A 12,604-nucleotide genomic window follows, 5' to 3' on the forward strand; every position below is an offset into this window, starting at 1 on the left:
TCTCCCACGGGGTTTGGGAGCAGAGACCTTACTATATTTCTTACACAGCTGTTTTCCAATTGTGGGTTTGTCTGGTGTTCTGTACCAGCATAGAGTATTCATAGTTAACAGTGTATTTTCTTGCCACCAATACATGAATTTTTGTTGGATATGCTAAAGAGTCATAATGGTTTTACACAGGAAAGCTAATTGTCAGAATTTTGTTTTGTTTTTGAGTCAGGGTTTTCTGTATAGCCTGGAACTCACTTTGTAGACCAGGCTGCCTTCAGACTTACAGAGATGTGCCTGCCCTCTGTCTCTGAATGCTAGGGTTTAAGTCCTGTGCCGAGCTTGATATTTTTCTTTGTCATATTCTCTCTCTCCCTCTCTCTCTCTCTCTTTTTTTTTTGCCCCAGCCAATGGGTTTTATTTGGTTACAGGGTCACAGGCCAGGTATGGCCCCAGCCTTATTTGACCTTCTTCTTTGGGGCTCAGGTGGTTGGAGTGGCCGAACTTCTTGTAGCAGTAGACTACACTGTGTGCAGGCATGAGTAGCACTTGTGGGAGATCATCTTGTCACAATTGTAATTCTGTACAAGGTGACAAAGGGATGACTCAATGATGCCACTGTGCAGACACAGCACCAGGTGCAAGGTGGACTCTTTCTGGATGTTGTAGTTGGACAGGGTGTGGCTATCCTCCAAATGTTTGCCAGCAAATATCAGCTCTGCTGGTCGGTGGGATGCTTTCCTTGTCTTGGATCATTATTGATGGTGTCACTGGGCTCAATCTCAAGAGTAATGGTCTTTCCCATTCAGGTCTACATGAAGATCTGCATGTTGGCATCTGCTACTTGGCCACCTTGTTGACGAGAAAGAGTGGTTTGGGGTTTTTGGGTTTTTTTGTTTGTTTGTTTTGTTTTTTCTTTTTAATACTTGGATCATTTTGTTCACTTCTCGGTGTTTGTTGAGGGCTGTTATAATTTGCATTTTAAATATATTTACCTGGATCTTCAGTGCTTGCTCTGTCCTTTATCTTAACAGGCAGGTGTACTTTGATTTGGGACTGAATAGACTTTTTTTTAATTGTTTCCAGTCTGTGTTCTTCTTTCACTGGCCTTTTATGAGTCAGTTTTTCACAGAATTGGCTGTCACAGTGCACGAAAGATTCGGCCAGAGCTTGAGACAAGTAGAAATGGGTGGCAGTTTTAGGACTTGTACTATCATATTTTGGAACACCAGGGGGATTATTAGAAGTACTATTATTATAACGTAGTGTTATCCTAATAGTTGGGTTATAATGATCCTTATTAACAATCTCTGGTTATTCTAAGTCAGTAATTTTCCTTATGAGATAATATTTGCTTTCATCTCCATAAATATAATAGTCATGGGGCAGAACTAGTAACAGCTAATAATGAAAGAACAATTCCCTGTGTATATAGACTTTGTTTTTTTGTTAACTACTTTTTGAAATATGTCGAATTATAACAGCAGTATTGTTGGTATCAGGAATGGCCTTGAGCAGCAACACCATTTGGTAACTGTTGACATGGCAACAGCCCTACTTTCCCAGTATTCCTTTGGTCCAAATCCCAACTCCACGTGGGAGTAGTTATGTCATATTCCAAATGAAAGGCAGACTTCTTCTGCCCTCATGCTCTCTCTTCTCTTCGTTCTTTTCTCTTCTTTCTCTTGCCCCTTTCCCTTGTCTTGTTCTCCCATTAAATCTCACTAAGTGCAACTGTTTTAGTTTTTTGTGCTCTATTTGGATGGGTGTGGTGGGTACTTTATTACAACGAGATTTTAATAACAACAAGTATGATAATTTAAGAGCTTGGAAATCAGACTGACTGGAAATAAATTCCAATTTGGGCACTCACCAGCTGTTGAACTTATATTACTAATATAAAAGTTGTGGGTGATAGTAATTTTTCCCTATAGTGTTGTAGAATTAATCTAACTCCTTGTAAACCTCTTGTGTTTTATTACTTATCAACAACATTGGGTAGCAGTAGCCATTGTAATTGTTTCATTAAATAAAATTTGTAGAGTTGTGCAGAATGGAGTTTATCAAAGCTAAATAGGTGAAACTACACATAACTAAATTGTATAATAAGATTTATCTTATAAAATTATAATCTTAAAGGAAGAAGGGTAGAATGTAGAATAGGAAATAATGCTATACTATTGTTAGAAGTGATTTAACATTCTATCAGAAAAGTGAAGAAATGGAAATTCAACTATTAAGGTGGTGTGCAGTCCATAATATATTCTACATTATGTCAACATTATTCCTAAATGTGATTTTTTAAAGTTGACTAAATATATTTTAATGAGAAGAATTAGTTTGGGTTTGAATGCTCTTTTTTTCCATTTAGGCAATATGTCAGTATTGAGGTCACCCAGACATCAGAGCTCTGGAAGGCATGTTGATGCTGTTTTCTTCTTTGTCTCCTGTGTGTAAGAAGTATTACAGATCTTAAAGATCTGTATTCTTGTTTGTTTAAAAAAATTGATACATGAGAGAGAGAGAGAGAGAGAGAGAGAGAGAGAGAGAGTCTGTGTGTCTGTGTGTGTGTATCAGAAATGATAACAATATATTCTTTGGAAAGTATTTTGTTTTTTCTCAATTAAATTTATTCATTTGTTCAAATTGGCTACCCTTTATTATCACAGGTATTGAGAAATTAGAATAGTACTGCTTTAGTGTACGTTGAAATATACAGAGAAGAGTATGTTAAATTGAGGACTCTGTTATCTCACATAGATGAGAGTTTCTGGATATTTTCTATATCTTTTTATTGCTCATTAAGGGAAATTTCTGCGATACTGTGTCTTCAGACTTTCTCTTCTGTTCAAATAACTCCTCCCTTAATGTAGGTAAACATACTAACTTCTGGGTTTTGGATAATTCTGTATCATTGAGTTGAGTCAACTGGGTAGTCTGTTTTGCAAATGAAATTTCAGGTTTATGTGTGTACTACTTACTAGTATTAGAAGCATTTATTTAGCATTTTTCTTTAGTTCTTTCTGGACAACATAGCTATATTTGCAGTTTCGTTTGAAAGTCAGTTTTTCTCTTATGTGAAAATACTAGAAAATTCTAGATTCCCAACAAGGCTTTTTTTTGTTCTAGGTAGTTTTGACTCAGCTCTGAAAGGGATTTTTTGAATGTAAAGGAATTGATTTTAGGGTAGGGACACTTACCTTCTGGTGTAGTGTACTTTTGTCTGGCTTATGTAGTGAGGCAGGAGAGCTTGTGTGTTATATGTCTCTTTGTTCTGAGCCCCCTGCTCTCTAAACCTATTTATACCTACTTATACCAGAATTACAAAATTCTTATTGTAGTTTTTTGTCTCATTTTCTCCTCCTACAATCTGAACCTGGAATCTGAGTTGCCTGTTTTTCATTGTAAGAAATCAAAGGCCACAGAAAACTGACTCTGCTGCTGTTAGATTGAGTTAGTTCATCAGAGCCTTGTTTGGTGGAGCAAGCTTTTAATCCTAGCAGGTGAACTTCTATGAGTTCCCGGCCAGCCTGGTCTACATAGAACACCTTTTCATCCTGATGCTATCCCCCAGCTGGAGTGGCATTATTACCAGAATAAACTGAAAGGAAAAGCAGGTGCACATAAGTTCTTTAAAGCAATAGTCCTCCCATGGATGTCGTCTGAATGTTGGTGTTGGTGTTGGTGCATTAGAAGTAAAAGTAGAATTGGAATAATTAGCTATTTGAAGACTTTAAGAATGCTAGTGACTGTAGAGAGAGTATCTTGTGTATTTGTTTGGATATATCACCTTTCAGTTAAAAAAAATTATGGCCTATAGGAAAGGATAGAATAGAAGGTGGGGCATCCGGGAGGCAGAAAGAATTCTGGGATAGATCCAGGTCAGAGAGAATTGCCCTGGAAATATGACCAGACAGACTCGTGGTTCCTGAGCACAGGTAATGAGCCACAGGGCGGAATGTAGATTTGAGTAAGTGGGTTAGAATTTGTCAGAGAAGAGTCTAGCTCTATGGCCAAGGTATTTGTTAATATATGTTGAGTCTCTGTCTTATTTCTGGGAGCATGGGTCTAGGAGGAAGAACCAGGTCCAAACTTCTACAAGTGACAACATGAATCCAAACAAAATCTAAATCTGAGCAATGACCAGTGTATAAGTTTTGATTTCTGAAACTGGAGGATGATGTTCACCTGGAACTCAATCCCAACTTAGGTTGGGAGTGAAAGCATGGTTTTTTCATATTAACTAGATGAGCGATGTGGCTTATGCCACCGTGCAGACACTGAAGTTTATGTTTTTCAGTATTTTTTAGAACTTAAAAGCAGACACCATTGTACCTAAGCTCGGCTTTCAGGAGATGACATCAAGAGAACAGAACATTCAAGGGAAGGCTACAGAGCAGGGAACTCTGACTCAAGGAAGGACACAACCACTTGTAACCAGAGTCTATCTGCCTCATTTGAGTGAGTTGGATTCTTAGAAAAAATATTTCCATAACTGTCTTGGAAAATTAGTCTCTTTACAATCACAAGATCTTCATTTGTTTTACTACCCTGCATTACAGTCCAAAGAAATTGGCAAGTCTTTCCCATTGGTTTCCTTGTAGAATAAATTGTAAAACCACAAATATTAAAAAAAATCATTGTTTTAGGAACACATAAATGAGAAGAAAGACATATAGCACAGTAGAAAGGATCTAGATTTTGGTTCTATCCCAGTTTCTTCTGTTTCCTGTTTTGTCAGATTTAAGAAAAAACAATGGTTATTTTAGAAACGACCCTGTTGAGGCAAAACAGAATCTGGTCATCTGGATTTCTTTTCAGGAATTAGTCTTTCTTAGTTGCCATCATCTGCTTACACGGTGCACCAGGAAGGGTGATTGTAGACACACATTTATAATTCATATGTGTATCAGTTTTTCAAGTTTTCTAGGGTTATTATTAGCTGTTAAATGTTTTCAGAAAATTTTGAGATTAGTGATTTGTGTCAGTAGATCTTGGGATAACTTCCTGAGCTTGTTGAGTCTTTGTTTCATTGCTTGTGGTCAATTTCTTCAGCATACTTGTGTACCATGTTGCCTTTTCTTTCTGAATTTCCTACATTGTATTATTAAATAGATAAAAATTTAAGTTCTAGAAAGCAAGGGATGTGTAACTGAAGGAAGTACACAGTACGTGTCCCATGCTGAAAACTAAGAAAATACTGAGTGAACATCTGTCAAAATGAGGGAAAAAAACAGTTGTGCATGTTTGGTGGTGTTTCTAAGTTCCTTTGTCGCTCAGTCTGGTGGGTGGAAGCCAAGTCAGCTGCTTGTTTTAGTAGTCTGCATCTAGATTTTGACCTGGGTAGGTTCTTGTTCTTTGAAATTAACAGGAAACTAATCTACTTTTGTCTTGCTTTCCATCACTGTCTGGCCAAGCATGGTTTTGCAGCAGAATATTTTCTTTGCTTACTTAATTAGCTGCATCTTATTAGCCACTGGATTTTTAAAATATTTAACATCCTTTTATAATTCATATCTTTTTCATTTCTTTTGGATGGGCCACCAGAAGTCAAATATTAGAGGAAATGTTTAAGTTCCACAAAATGAAATATTCCTTTCCTTTAAAAAAGTGGTCATAATACCTTGATACTATATTCTTGTTTTAACTTTATGACATTCATTTTTGTATCTTAAGGTCTTTGACCCATTTGGAGCCTGTAAAAGTATTTGCTAGATATAAAATGACTAGATTGTCTTTTACTAAATTTACAGCCAAACCTGTGCCTAAAACTCCTTTTCCAATGCCTTTCTTCTACTTTTTTCCAATATCACATTCTCTGAGTCATTATTAGACATTGCACAAAAATTAAACGTACTAAGAGTCATTTTAGAAGTTAGTATCTTTGACTTCTACACATTAGCTCTATAAAAATTAGGTCTAATATTGACTTGTATTGTTAGATGAAGCATCTTTCGTGTTTTTTGGAAACTGATTTCTTGTTCCTTATATTAAGAAATTAGGTCAATGTAACCAGAGCATTTGATCCATCTGTGACTTCCTTTGTGTGCTGTTTCCTGAATCATCTCTTTGATGATTCTGTTTAGAGCTATTTAATCTCTGCACATGTTTGGGGCCTTTTACAAACCCTTCCTGGATTCTGAGGATGCAGATGTTTTCTACCCTTTTAGCAACTTTACTTTTCATTCTACAAGAGCAACAATTTAAATTCTATTAGTCACATACTGTCTCTCAGCTATTTCTCTTTCACTATCTTGTGTCTTTGATATCTCCAACTATTCCTCCACATCCTTTCTCCATGTGCTTGTCTAGTTTGCCCTCCAGTGAAGACTGTATATCATTGCATTTCCACGGATCTCACATAGAGTAGCTCACTCTGTTTGTGGAGAGACCCATGTACTCTGCTGCACTTTGGAACAGGTCAGCTAGCCCAGTGAAGAGGAACACTCTGGTGTTGCCTCTCAGGCCAGGGCAGTGGGGGTGCATGGCCCACACTCAATATTCAAAGATGAACTTTGCATAATTTCCAAGTGAGATTCTTATTTTAAAAGTCTTTAAAATATAAAGGTTATGTAACTTCCTTTTAAAGGTTAATTCATGTTGTAACTTTGGAATATAATATATCATGGCTGTTGTCTTCGTTTAGTGGCATTTTCTGTTGGTTTGTTATTGATGACCCTTAGATTCTTGCAGATTAAATAGGGGACTGTTGTGAAAACACTGGATAATCTGCTCAGTTTGTCTTGAGTTTGTAAGAATGTGACCTGTACTTACATTTTACCAGAAGCCATAGCTATGGGTGCTAGGATCTGAAAATATCTGTATGGGCTGTGTATTAGGTAAAGATGTTGATGGTTATTGGTCAGATAAGGAAAAGTTATTGGTGAGGTTGGCGTGGTGCTGCTTGTATTTAAATGCTCCCTCCATACTGGCTCCCAAGACCTGGAAGCCCTGAGAAGCAGATCCTCAAGTACCCCAAGTGATGCTTTGTAAACTTTGCTTCTTAGTTTAACTCATCAAAAATGGATAGAGTCTGTGATTAGGCAATAGAAGAAGAAAGGTGGGATTGAGGATGGAGTGGAGGGTCTCAAGAGGGAGGAGAAGGGTGAACAAGAGAGGAGACCAAGGGAGGAGGAAGCCACCATGTGAGGAGATGGACCCTGAGCATATGGCCTGGAAAAACAGCAAGTAACAAGGGGCATTATGGCATGGAAATAGGTTAGTATAGCGGTATACCTGTCCAATTAGGCTTATGACTTGTAAATAAAGTACCTGGATTGTGTGTCTTTTATTTGGACTAGTTAGAGTGTTTATTTCCTTTTATAATTGGTTCCTTTGACCCAGAGATTAAGTCTCATGCTCTACTGAAATGAAGTTAGATATTGTACTGTGTATTTCTGGTGGTACAATAACTTTGCTGTTTTTCATAGAGCATTGAGGTGTTTCAATATGTGTGAAAAAGAGGCAGTGAGTAGTTTTTTAAACTATGTGCTACTGCAGTGTACACAGAATAGCTTTGTTTGGAATTCGCTAAAGTGATATGTTTGGGTCTTGCTTTACTAACAGTGTTGTTTGTAGCAGAAAAAGTTCTATAACAGCACACATCATGCTTAACCTAATAGTATTATCCAGAGACAATGGCCAATTTCTTTAATATACTTATCCATTATTAATTGACTTCTTTATGGTTCAGGTGCCGGGAACATTTATACATCTGGGTGAGATTGCAAATTTGGTTTGCATATTACAAATGCTGGTAAGCTGTTTTTCTATCGATACTGGAATTATGTTCTGTAAAGCAGTTACTACTGACAAATATTGAGCTCAGGTTTTTTAGTTGAAGGTGCACTTGTTTCATGACAAGTAGAAAATAATGCTGTTAGACTGTTTTTACCTGTGCGTAAAAGAAAAACTTTAATGTTTAAGATAAAGTGTCATTATAGTATATAAAAATGTTTATATAATGTGCATATATTTGTGTGTGTGTGTGTGTGTGTGTGTGTGTGTGTGTGCGCATACACGCATGTATGTATGGATGTAGTGTATAGATGAGATCATCAAGCTACACTGACTTAGTTTCTGGATATGGGAAACAGGAAACCAAACTTCCTTTCTTTTTTTTTTTTTTATTAACTTGAGTATTTCTTATATACATTTCGAGTGTTATTCCCTTTCCCGGTATCCGGGCAAACGTCCCCCTCTCCCCTCCCCTTCCTAATGGGTGTTTCCCTCCCAACCCTCCCCCCATTGCCGCCCTCCCCCCACCAGTCTAGTTCACTGGGGGTTCAGTCTTAGCAGGACCCAGGGCTTCCCCTTCCACTGGTGCTCTTACTAGGATATTCATTGCTACCTATGAGGTCAGAGTCCAGGGTCAGTCCATGTATAGTCTTTAGGTAGTGGCTTAGTCCCTGGAAGCTCTGGTTGCTTGGCATTGTTGTAAATATGGGGTCTCGAGCCCCTTCAAGCTCTTCCAGTTCTTTCTCTGATTCCTTCAACGGGGGACCTATTCTCAGTTCAGTGGTTTGCTGCTGGCATTCGCCTCTGTATTTGCTGTATTCTGGCTGGGTCTTTCAGGAGCGATCTACATCCAGCTCCTGTCGGTCTGCACTTCTTTGCTTCATCCATCTTGTCTAATTGGGTGGCTGTATATGTATGGGCCACATGTGGGGCAGGCTCTGAATGGGTGTTCCTTCAGTCTCTGTTTAAACTTTGCCTCTCTCTTCCCTGCCAAGGGTATTCTTGTTCCCCTTTTAAAGAAGGAGTGAAGCATTCACATTTTGATCATCCGTCTTGAGTTTTATTTGTTCTAGGCATCTAGGGTAATTCAAGCATTTTGGCTAATAGCCACTTATCAATGAGTGCATACCATGTATGTCTTTCTGTGATTGGGTTAGCTCACTCAGGATGATATTTTCCTGTTCCAACCATTTGCCTACGAATTTCATAAAGTCGTTGTTTTTTGATAGCTGAGTAATATTCCATTGTGTAGATGTACCACATTTTCTGTATCCATTCCTCTGTTGAAGGGCATCTGGGTTCTTTCCAGCTTCAAGCTATTATAAATAAGGCTGCAATGAACATAGTGGAGCACGTGTCTTTTTTATATGTTGGGGCGTCTTTTGGGTATATGCCCAAGAGAGGTATAGCTTGATCCTCAGGCAGTTCAATGTCCAATTTTCTGAGGATCCTCCAGACTGATTTCCAGAATGGTTGTACCAGTATGCAATCCCACCAACAATGGAGGAGTGTTCCTCTTTCTCCACATCCTCGCCAGCATCTTTTGTTCCCTGAGTTTTTGATCTTAGCCATTCTCACTGGTGTGAGGTGAAATCTCAGGGTTGTTTTGATTTCCCTTATGACTAAAGATGTTGAACATTTCTTTAGGTGTTTCTCAGCCATTCGGCATTCCTCAGCTGTGAATTCTTTGTTTAGCTCTGAACCCCATTTTTCAATAGGGTTATTTGTTTCCCTGTGGTCTAACTTCTTGAGTTCTTTGTATATTTTGGATATAAGGCCTCTATCTGTTGTAGGATTGGTAAAGATCTTTTCCCAATCTGTTGGTTGCCGTTTTGTCCTAACCACAGTGTCCTTTGCCTTACAGAAGCTTTGCAGTTTTATGAGATCCCATTTGTTGATTCTTGATCTTAGAGCGTAAGCCATTGGTGTTTTGTTTAGGAAATTTTTCCAGTGCCCATGTGTTCCAGATGCTTCCCTAGTTTTTCTTCTGTTACTTTGAGTGTGTCTGGTTTGATGCGGAGGTCCTTGATCCACTTGACTTAAGCTTTGTACAGGGTGATAAGCCTGGATCGATCTGCATTCTTCTACATGTTGACCTCCAGTTGAACCAGCACCATTTGCTGAAAATGCTATCTTTTTTCCATTTGATGGAATCCAAACTTTCTAAAAATGATTAGTAAGTTTTTGTTTAATTAAACGGCTGGCAGAAACTTGAAATTTCTTTAACATATTAGCTGTAAGCTCTATAGAAAGTTCTTTTAGGAAAGAAAAAATAACCATTCCAAGAAACTTCTTTTCTGTTTTTCCTATTATAGTGAGCTGCATAGTTCTCCTAAGCAAGGAGGTGGACTTCATCCTCCTTACCTCTTTCACCCTTGCATACCCCAGGGACTGTCTGACAAGGTAACAGAATGGATTACATTTATTAAAACATGATACCGTGAGTTTATTGTGACACGTTTTTGTCTGAACACTGCTGAAGAATAAAAAAACAATTTTACTAGTTTTTGTACTAAGTATAGAAATAATGGCCATTCGTGCAGGTGTTTGGAACCTAAATATTTTCACCTGAAAATAATAGAAACCATATTTCCTTAATAAAATTTAAGGAAAATATATTTTAACATAATGATTAAATCTTATTTTAATGCAGACCTAATATCAGATTCATCAGTGAGTAAGAATCCCGATTCTACGCAAAGAAATTGAATTGATTCTGTTTTTTTCAAGAGATGAAATTGCTTCTTGTGGTTATGAAGGCAGGTATGGAGAAGCTAAGTGAGTTCTATTTCTTTTTTTTTTTTTTATTAACTTGAGTATTTCTTATATACATTTCAAGTGTTATTCCCTTTCCCGGTTTCCGGGCAAACATCCCCCTCCCCCCTCCCCTTCCTTATGGGTGTTCCCCTCCCAACCCTCCCCCAATTGCCGCCCTCCCCCCATAGACTAGTTCACTGGGGGTTCAGTCTTAGCAGGACCCAGGGCTTCCCCTTCCACTGGTGCTCTTATTTTAATGCAGACCTAATATCAGATTCATCAGTAAGAATCCCGATTCTACGCAAAGAAATTGAATTGATTCTGTTTTTTTCAAGAGATGAAATTGCTTCTTGTGGTTATGAAGGCAGGTATGGAGAAGCTAAGTGAGTTCTATTTCTTAATGGATAGTTGTTTTTTTTTTTTATATTTTTAGAAAGATAAAGCCTCGCAAGTCAGTTCTACAATTTCCACTTATGAAATATATATTACAGAGGAAATATTTTAGTCAGAGTCTTTCATCTATACTACCATGTAAAGAATTTTAAATAACATAATAGTCCCTAGTGATCCTCCAGTGAAATCCTAAATAAGAATAATAATTATATTAATAACAATAAGAAGAAGAATAAGAATAGGCATTGTCATGTTTATCTTCCATCCGGTATAAAATGGTAAGAAATTGAAAGCTACATTTGTCTTTTTCTTTTTCTTTTTTTATTTGAATGGCATTGGCAAGGCCTTATTAGTCAGTCTTTACAAATAAGAAAAACTCGCCTCACAACTGTTCATAACTGCCCTTCTGGGCAGTATGTCTCCTCACGGACACAGTCACATACATTCAAGAAAACACACAGAAAATTAAGCTGAAACTTGATTTCCTTCTAAATTAAAAGTAAACGATTTTTTACCATTGCTGATGACCAATGTTGGCATCTGTGTGGTGGGTAAAATGAGGCCTGCAGCCTTTGGGGGTCAGTGCTTAAAGCTATTGATTGGGGTGGATCCAGACACCTATGGGGATGCTGCCACAGGCAGCCGGCGACCAGAGATGTTACTCAACAGACAGTTTTCTGAGGGAGCAAAGCTTAAGTTACTGGGGGGTTGGCACTCTCTCTGATCAGCGAAAAACCTATGAACTCTTAACTCCTTGGGGTCAGTGAGAAAGACCAGGGAAGAGAGAAAATTCACACACACATACACACACACACACACACACACACACTCACACACACGCACACACCCCCCCCCCCACACACACAGAGTTGATGGTAGAAGGAACAGTGTTCCAGCCCATAATACACAAGCCTTAACAGATACACATAGTTTTTGGATGCCCTAACCGTTGTGCTTTATTCTTTGTTCCATCACTTATATGTCCCAGCCAAATCTTTGAAGCATCATTAAGTCGCAATGTAATTGTTTTAGTTTTCTTCTAGACAAAGGCAGGAGTAATTATTTCATTATTTATCCTTAAAAAGTATTCTTAGAAGACTCACAGATCTAACCACTTATATAAAAATCTGTCATATCTACTTTAAATCCTCAGAATGAGTATCTATTCAAGAGCAATTCTTAATAAATCTCATCAGGAAGCTGAGGGCAAAAATGTGCATAAGAAATCAATTGTTAGTGCCAGAGATGTTAGCCAGTGAGTGATTTGAGGCACCTTGAAGTTTTCCCATAATTCTTAGATTATGAGGAACACGCTGGCAGTGAACAGAACAGAACTCCATAACAGCATCAAGTCCTCAGGACACATAGCTCTCAGGACACATAGTCCTTGGAGCTGTCACACTGAGTAACATACACATGACTGTGGAAATGGGGGGGGGAGGGGGGCGTGAGGGAGAGGGTGCATACTAGATCCTATCTCCATTTTAAAGTTGATAAATAGTTTATTTTATTTACATGAAAAATGCATGGAGCTTGGGATTTGCTTCTCAATAACTTAAGAGGTTTCTTATTTGTTTGTAGTTCTCTGTGGTGATGTGAATGTTAAGAAAATCCCAGAAGCCACTGAGTACTAACAGAGTATTATTTATTCTTCTGCTCTTAGCAAGAGGGCAGGAAACACCTGTAGCTGTTTCTTAAGCAGGAATATGTTCAGTGAATTTCTTTAGTG

Source organism: Rattus norvegicus, chromosome 4 (genome assembly GCF_036323735.1).
Source record: "Rattus norvegicus strain BN/NHsdMcwi chromosome 4, GRCr8, whole genome shotgun sequence".
Lineage (NCBI taxonomy): Eukaryota > Metazoa > Chordata > Mammalia > Rodentia > Muridae > Rattus > Rattus norvegicus.